The 7,619-nt window shown below is 42.0% G+C and overlaps 1 non-coding gene across 1 annotated transcript; it reads left to right on the top strand.

Annotated features, from left to right (window-relative positions):
* The first annotated feature begins 5,455 nt into the window (after nt 1-5,455).
* On the top strand, nt 5,456-5,562 carry LOC128068097 (U6 spliceosomal RNA). The gene has a single exon (XR_008201449.1). It is a non-coding gene; the product is annotated as a U6 spliceosomal RNA (small nuclear RNA).
* Nucleotides 5,563-7,619: the final 2,057 nt, after the last annotated feature.

Here is a 7,619-nt window from a genome sequence, read left to right on the forward strand (position 1 = left end):
GTTTAGCTTACGCTTTTCCACTTTAGCTAATCACAGTTGGTTTCGAGCCATTCTCTGTGACGAGAACTGATAGGAAAAGAAGTTGCTCATTGTGGCTCTTGGTAAAACTGCTGGACCCTTGTTGAAACCTGTGGCACATGGTTCTCCTAGCAGTTGTGGAACAGAAGGTAGGGCAAGGTTTGGTCCTGGTGTATACTGACTGTTGTGCTGTGGGTGTGACCATTCTGGTGTCCAGCCGGGGTTCTGAAACTTCCTGGTAGGGCTTTGGAGGATCTGAGTCAAGCTGACTTGGTTAGAATTCTCTCCCGGAGAGGCTGTGAGGTTCTCTCTTCTTTGGGGGAGGTTAACTAGAATCACAGGGTTGGCCTGGGGTCAGGAACAGACTTTTCACTTTCCCTCTTTAGCTGGTCCCTTCGTGGCTTTTTTGTTCAAGTCTGCATTTGAAGAAACTCTTTAGTAACCCCAAGCTTTCTCTTTTGAGTGTAAGAAAATGTTCTGAAGCTCTACCATCTGTGTGGACCTTATAGCCCTGTCTCTCTGTGTCCTGGGTGCATGTATACCTCTCATGGCAGAGATTTCAATGTCCTAGTGGTCATGTTGCCTCCAGTTATAATAGCTTAAGGTGTAGGGGCAAGGCACTCTTGGTCAAATACAAGGGCTCTAGAATCAAAATCACCTGGTTTTACATAAGCTTTGTCATCTACTAGCTGTACAGCTTTAGATGAGAAGCTAACCTTTCTGTAAGACAGTAATTTTATGGAGTTGCTCAGAGACCTAGGGCTTCCCTGATGGCTCAGCAGGAAAGAATCTGCCTGCAGTGCAGAGGACGCAGGAGACACAGGTGTGATCCCTGGGTTGGGAAGATCCTCTGGAGGAGGACATGCCCACCCACTCTAGTATTCTTGCCTGGAAAATCCCATGGACAGAGGAGCCTGGAGGGCTACAGTAGGGTCGCACAGAGTTGGATACAACTGAACTCTCACACATCACGCATTTGAGACCTCAGTAGGGTAATGTACCTTAAGCGCTTTGCATAGTGCCAGGCACATAGTCAGTGTTCAAAACGTTAGCTACTAATGTTGTTGTCTTTTCCCTCTGGGTCTTCCTAAGTCTTGCCAGTCTGCAACTTTAGGCTTAGGAAATATATGTCTAGTATGTTGAATAATGCCAGTGATCCCGTAAATCGTCCAAGTCTTAATCCCCATAACCTGTACATATGTTTCTTAACACGACAAAAGGAACTTTGCTGACATTTTTAAAGATTTTGAGATTAGGGAATTATGCTAGATTACCTGAGTGGGCTCAACCTAGTCAAGAGGGTTCTTATAAGAGGGAGGCAAGAGGATCACAGAGTCCCTCATAGAAGGTCAGGCTAATGTAAGAAAGAGGTCAGGAGCCAAGGGATTTGGGCTGCCTTGAGATGCTGGGCCTCCAGAAGGAAAACAGCCCTGCCAACCCACCTGAGACTTCTGGCCTCCAGAGCTGAAGATAACAAATCTGTATTGTTTACACCACATTTGAGGCCATTTGTCACAGTAGTAATAGGAAACTAACAAGAGTGTAGAAGAGAAAAAAGAAAGTAGTCAAGAGGGAAAGGAAAGCTGTCAAAGTAAGATAGCAGTAAGAGCCAGCATTTAGTTTGCTAGGGACTTGTTCTGACTACCCTGCGTGTATTAATCTGTCATCCTCACTACAGCCTTCTGAGATAGGTACTTTTATTATCTATATATCATGGAAGGGGATGCTCAGGCACTGAGAAGATAGGTAACTTACCCAAGTTTACACGGCTAGTATGGGGTGGCGGTTTAGTCACCAAGTTGTGTGCGACTCTTGTGACCCCGTGGACTGTAGCCCGCCAGGCTCGCCTGTTCATGGGATTTCCCAGGCAAGGTTACTGGAGTGGGTTGCCATTTCCTTCTCCAGGGGTTCTTCCCGACCCAGGCATGGAACCCAGGTCTCTTGTAATGCAGGCAGATTCTTTACCAAGTGAGCCATCAGGGAAGCGCTAGTACGGGGTAGAGCTGGGATTAAATCCACAGTCTGGGACTCTCTTTACTTTCTTGGGGATATAATTGCTTTATAATGTTGGGTTAGTTTTCTGCTGCACAATGAAGTGAATCAACTGTGTATGTATTCATATATCCCCTCCTTCTTCGACCTATCTCCCACTGCCCCCATTCCCTGTCTCCCGCCCATTCCATCTATCTAGGATTCCCCAAAGCAGCATTTCTGTATCTGCTAAGGCTGACAGTGCCAGCCACTGAGTGGTATGTTACTGTAAGGAAGGAAAAAAGCAATATTTGAATGGGGGAGAAGGGGTGTGTTATAGCCCCACCACACCGAAAAAAAAAAAGAAAAGGAACATGGGTATCGAAGCCCTTGGTAAGTTCTTGCCCTTTCTGTGTCTTGTAATGCGTGTGGACAGCTTGAAGCCAGCGGACGCCGACTCTGGGAGCAGTCCCTGTGCTGGCCTCCTTCTCGGCTTCCCACCTCTGTTCCTCCAGCAGCCCCGCTCGCTCACCACAGACCGCTGGCCCCGGCGCCCGGTTGGCTCGGCTTCCCACCTCTGCCTGTTTATTGGATTTGCCTTATTCCTGACTCTCCGCTCCAGCCCTGAATTCCACCTTTTCCTGGCCCCTCAAATGCTCAAACTTGAGATGGTTCGTGTCAGAGCCAGGATGGTGAGGTACCTCTGGGACTGCTGGGGGGTGCGTGGCGGTGATTTCTCCTTTTCCTTTGGGTTAGTTGCCTGTTGTTGACTTTCTAGCTGTGCTTCTTTTGCCTCTCAAGCTCATAATTCAGAGTGATACTGGTTTTCCAGTTGTGTCACAGGAGGGTTGGAGCCTCTGCCAGTTGAAGGGGATGGTGGAAGAGGAAGATCTCAACCCTTCATCCCATGTTGCCCACAGCCCCACTGTTACTCATTTTATTTATATAGCGAGGCCCTGCCTCAGATTTGGCAGGTGAGCGCACCTCTGTGCTAGAGAGACAGGAGTTTGAGAAGACCTAAACCCCGCGTTAAGGCACACTAGGTATGACCTTAGCCCAGAGACTTGGATGTGCAGGAAATAGAACTCTGCTGTGTTTTGTCTAATAGTCTTTTACAAGATGAGGATCTGGAGCTAGGTTGCTTAAATTTGTTTACCTGGCTCCACTATTTATGTGCAACCTGTGTGATCTTGTGCAAAATACTTGTTCTACTGGGGCCTAAACTTCCTCATTCACTAAATGGGAGGGATGACAGATAGTAGCATCTGGGCCTCGCTGGTGGCCCAGTCGTAAAGAATCTGCCTGCCAATGCAGGAGACTCAGGTTCGATCCCTGGGTTGGGAGGATCCCCTGGAGAAGGAAATGGCAGCTCATTGCAGTATTCTTGCCTGGGAAATCCTATGGGCAGAGGAACCTGGAGGGCCACAGTTCATGAACAAAATAGTAACACCTAGTAAATGAGACTGTTCATATAAAGGGCTTAGAACAGTGTCTGATAGACGATAAGAATTCAACAAATATTGGCTCTTAGGCCCATTTTCACTCTAATGGAGTCTCCATGGTGCTCTCCCTGGTGCGGCTGTGGTCTAACTTCCATTACTCCTCTCTTTCCTAGTTGCCACTGTTCACTGTCCCTGACCACAGAAGACTTCAGGTGCACGAGGCTGCTTCTCATGGGGGCACAGCTGCCCCTCCCCGAGGTTTCTGAGGTCTTCCTGCCTCTGCCAGGAAGAGGGTCCCTTCAGCTCTGAGAAACTGCGGGATGTTTGTTCTTTTCTCTCCTGCCTGCCAGCTGTGGGGGTTGAGATGAGAGGGACAGGGTGGAGCTCCAGTCTTCTCCCTGTTTTTCCTCCATGACATTAGGTCTATAAGGCAGACTTCATACTCTTGCATCCTTTCCCCTTTCCCCTTAAGGCATAAAATAAAATAATCACAAACAGGGCGGCTAGGCCTGACAGGGTTGTTGGTTAAACTGTTATCTACATAGTGGTGGTATTGCTGCTGGCTCCGTGGAGTGATCTGCTGTGGGGCAACCCCACAGAAATATGCTCCGTGTCAAAAAACACTGGAACGTCTCCTTCAGGAGGGCTGGTTACATTTGCACACGAGTTCAGAGCTATAACAAAATGCAGTTAGCATTTATGAATTTTATTGCTTTGTAGGAACCACTACATTTTGATACCAAAATAGTAAGGGTGTTCCATTCAGAATTAAGGAAGAGGCAGAAGCAAGGAGAGACTCTATTTTGATGACTTCATTTTAGGTTTAAACTATATAATATCACTGACTATGGAAAATCCAGAGAATGGAAAAAAAAATCATTGGGAAAAACACATGTGACCAAGTGCATACTAGACACATCTGGGATTAAAATATCATATAACACAGTTTAATTTAGATATCACTGGAGTTAGTTCAAGTTGCTGTCATTTCTAAAGAAAGCTTCAATTCATTTGTTATTATTAACAACATGAACTCAGATTTCATTGATGAACATATTTTTGCCCATGATCCGCTTGCCTGGAGGAATTGAAGCACTCTCTAATAGTCTGGTTTGCCCATCTCAGGGAGGTGGATAAAATTCACAGAAGTTAAATGCTTTTGGCTTGAGATTGTATTCCTTTTTCTCTGCAAAGGCGGAATGAATTTGGATGACAGAGTTGAGCGTGAGCCTAACTGGGTCTGCAGTTTTGCTAACTGCTGGGGTCTGAGTAAATTCAGATTCACTTCTCTGCCACTCAGCAGGCTAATTAGTCCCTAACTTAACTTGGTTTACTGTGCCAGAGGTTATTCTTTCATCGTGCCTCCGGCAGGGTCCTAAAATTCACAGTGGGACGGATTGCAGTTGTGGAAGAAATCTGCTCAGTTATTATTTGAACCTCAGAGAGGATGGCAAGAGCTTCTTGAGTTATGCACAGAAACTACATAAATTTGTAAAAAGAACTCCGAAAAGTGACTTTCCTGCGGCATCAGTGTAACAGCAGTCAGATAGCCTTGCAGGCTCTCCCAGGGTACCTCTTCGATCTAGGATTTTGACTAAGTACCCTTTGCTGACTGAGAACTTCTCCAATGCCAAGTCATGGGATGGCTGACAACAGGTGAAGTGTGTTCCTGACTCAGGCAGGCAAGCCCAGATCAAATTAGTTACAGAGGGTCAGAGAGCATGCTTACTTCTAGCCATGCGGTCTATCTCTGATGAATGGTCACTAAGCAGTCAGGAAGATCTCAAGTATGTCACTTGTTTAGATTATTAGTTTAAAAAAATAAAGAATTTTTAGACAAACACTGTATGTTTTCACTTATATGTGACATCTAAAAATCAAAACAAACCAACAAATACAAGAAAACAGAAACAGACTCACAGATACAGAGAACAAACTGGCTACCACAGGGGAGGGGAGCACGGGCTAGGGCAAATAGGTGGAGGGAGTTAAGAGGTACAAACTAGCAGTTATAAAATAAGTCAGTGCTAGCTTTGGTAGCACATATACTAAAATTGGAATGATACAGAGAAGATCAACATGTCTCCTGCACAAGGATGACACGCAAATTCATGAAGCAGTCCATACTTTTTAAAAAAAGTACTAAAAAGTCACAGGTATGTAATGTACAGCACAGGGAATATAGTCAATATTTGATCATAAATTTGTATATGTAATCTCTAAAAATATTGAGTCATTATGTTGTACATCTGAAACTAACATTGTAAGTCAACTATACTTAAATAAAAAATTAATTAAAAAGAATTTTTAATCCAAAGCCATTTTAACAACTAAAATTCTATCTTTTAATTATTAATGCAGATGTTATGCATCTATTTATGATTTGTTTGTTACTTTTTTATTATATGCTGTGTCTTGCAACAGGGAAAATTGAGAAATCCAAATGTTCCCCTCTCACTTTTAAGAGTTGGAGAAACGTCTTCTCAGAGACAAAGATTTGACAAAGTAACCTGGGTGGGGAGCAGTAGAACTGGAACTTTTATGTCAAGCAAAATTAAGACCATAGTAGAGATACCTAATTGGAGAAGGAAATGGCAACCCACTCCAGTATTCTTGCCTGGCGAATCCCATGGATAGAGGAGCCTGGCAGGCAACAGTCCTTGGGGTTGCAAAGAGACGGACACGACTGAAGCAACTTAGCAGGCGGCATAGATACCTAATACACAATTTTCCATCCTGCCTCTTTGCCTAACATTCTATCATTAAGATGTTTCCATTAAATGTTATAAAATCTTGATTACTGTGTCTGAATCTCATCTGTCATGTTGTCCCGCGGAGGGTTTACTGATTCCCCTCTTTTTGGGCATTCAGTTGTTGATCCCCAGTTTTTTCTATTTAAGTAACTCTTCATTGCCTTGGTCTCTAATTCTTTAGCACAGAGTCCTAGAAGTGAAATTACTAGGTCAAAGTAAAGAACTTTTTTAAAGGCTCCAGATACATACTGGCAAAATGCTTTCTAAAAAGGTTGCAACAGTTTGCGCTTCAAATAATGATGTGCTAGAGTAGTCTTTCCTGTGGGATGTCAATGAGAGATACCAGACTTGGTACTTCGTCGTTTGAATGTGCATTTCTTTGATTACTAGAGATAAAAAACATTGATATTTCATCACTGTTCTTTCTCTTGGTTAATTATTTAATCACATACTTTGTCCATTTATTTGAGACGTCTTAGTGAATTAAGACTGTAACGTATCATTGTCATTTGATGCTGTTTTTCTCAACTAGCATTTTTTCCTGATTATAATACAATGCAAGTTAATTTTGGCTAATTTGGGAAACAGAGAAAGGCACAGCAAAGAAGTCCAAAATCACCTGCATTTCTACCGTTTAGTGCTCTTACTAACATTTGGTTCATGGCTTTCTGGGTTTATTTTCTTTTTTCCCAAATTGAGATCATGTTTTCACATTTTATAACTTTTCACCTAACTTTATAAATCATAATTAAGCAAATTATGTTTATCCTACTATGGGATACTCTGTATATATATTAATGAAGTATCATATTTTTGAAATGTTTATCGTGTGTCTTAATGTGCAGAAAATTTTCCATATGGCCAGATAGGTCTCTGTTCTCCTTGGAGATTACTTCCATGGCTTTTCAATTTGTACTCTTTACTCATTTCTGTGATTAACTGTTGTTTTTTTTTTTCTTAGGTCTTTAGGTTTTTACTTACGTTCAGCTTTTCATTTGAAATTATTATTATTTTTTTGTTCATATTATGAGTTGAAGACCTATCTGTTTTCTAAATACTTTATTTTCCTTCATAATATATTTATTTCCTCATATATATATTTATATTTCATATATAATTTCCTTAAATAATATACCTATTGGATTATCCTAGATTATTCCTAATCTTTTCTTGTATATTCTAAAGTCAATTTCAGGCCTAAGATATCTATATGTAAATTATTTAATGAGTACCACACTGTTTTGGTTATTTAATATTTTAGTCTTATAACAATTACACGCTGAATTCTCATTATAATTATTAAAATTTTTCTTATTTTCCTTGCTTATTCTTATAAGTTAAGTTTTGAAACACTTTGTCAAAATGTTAAATATCTGTTCATATTCTGATTAGGATTATAATAAACCTATATATTGGGCTTCCCAGGTGGTGCTTG

This window comes from Budorcas taxicolor, chromosome 23 (assembly GCF_023091745.1).
Source record: "Budorcas taxicolor isolate Tak-1 chromosome 23, Takin1.1, whole genome shotgun sequence".
Classification (NCBI taxonomy): Eukaryota; Metazoa; Chordata; class Mammalia; order Artiodactyla; family Bovidae; genus Budorcas; species Budorcas taxicolor.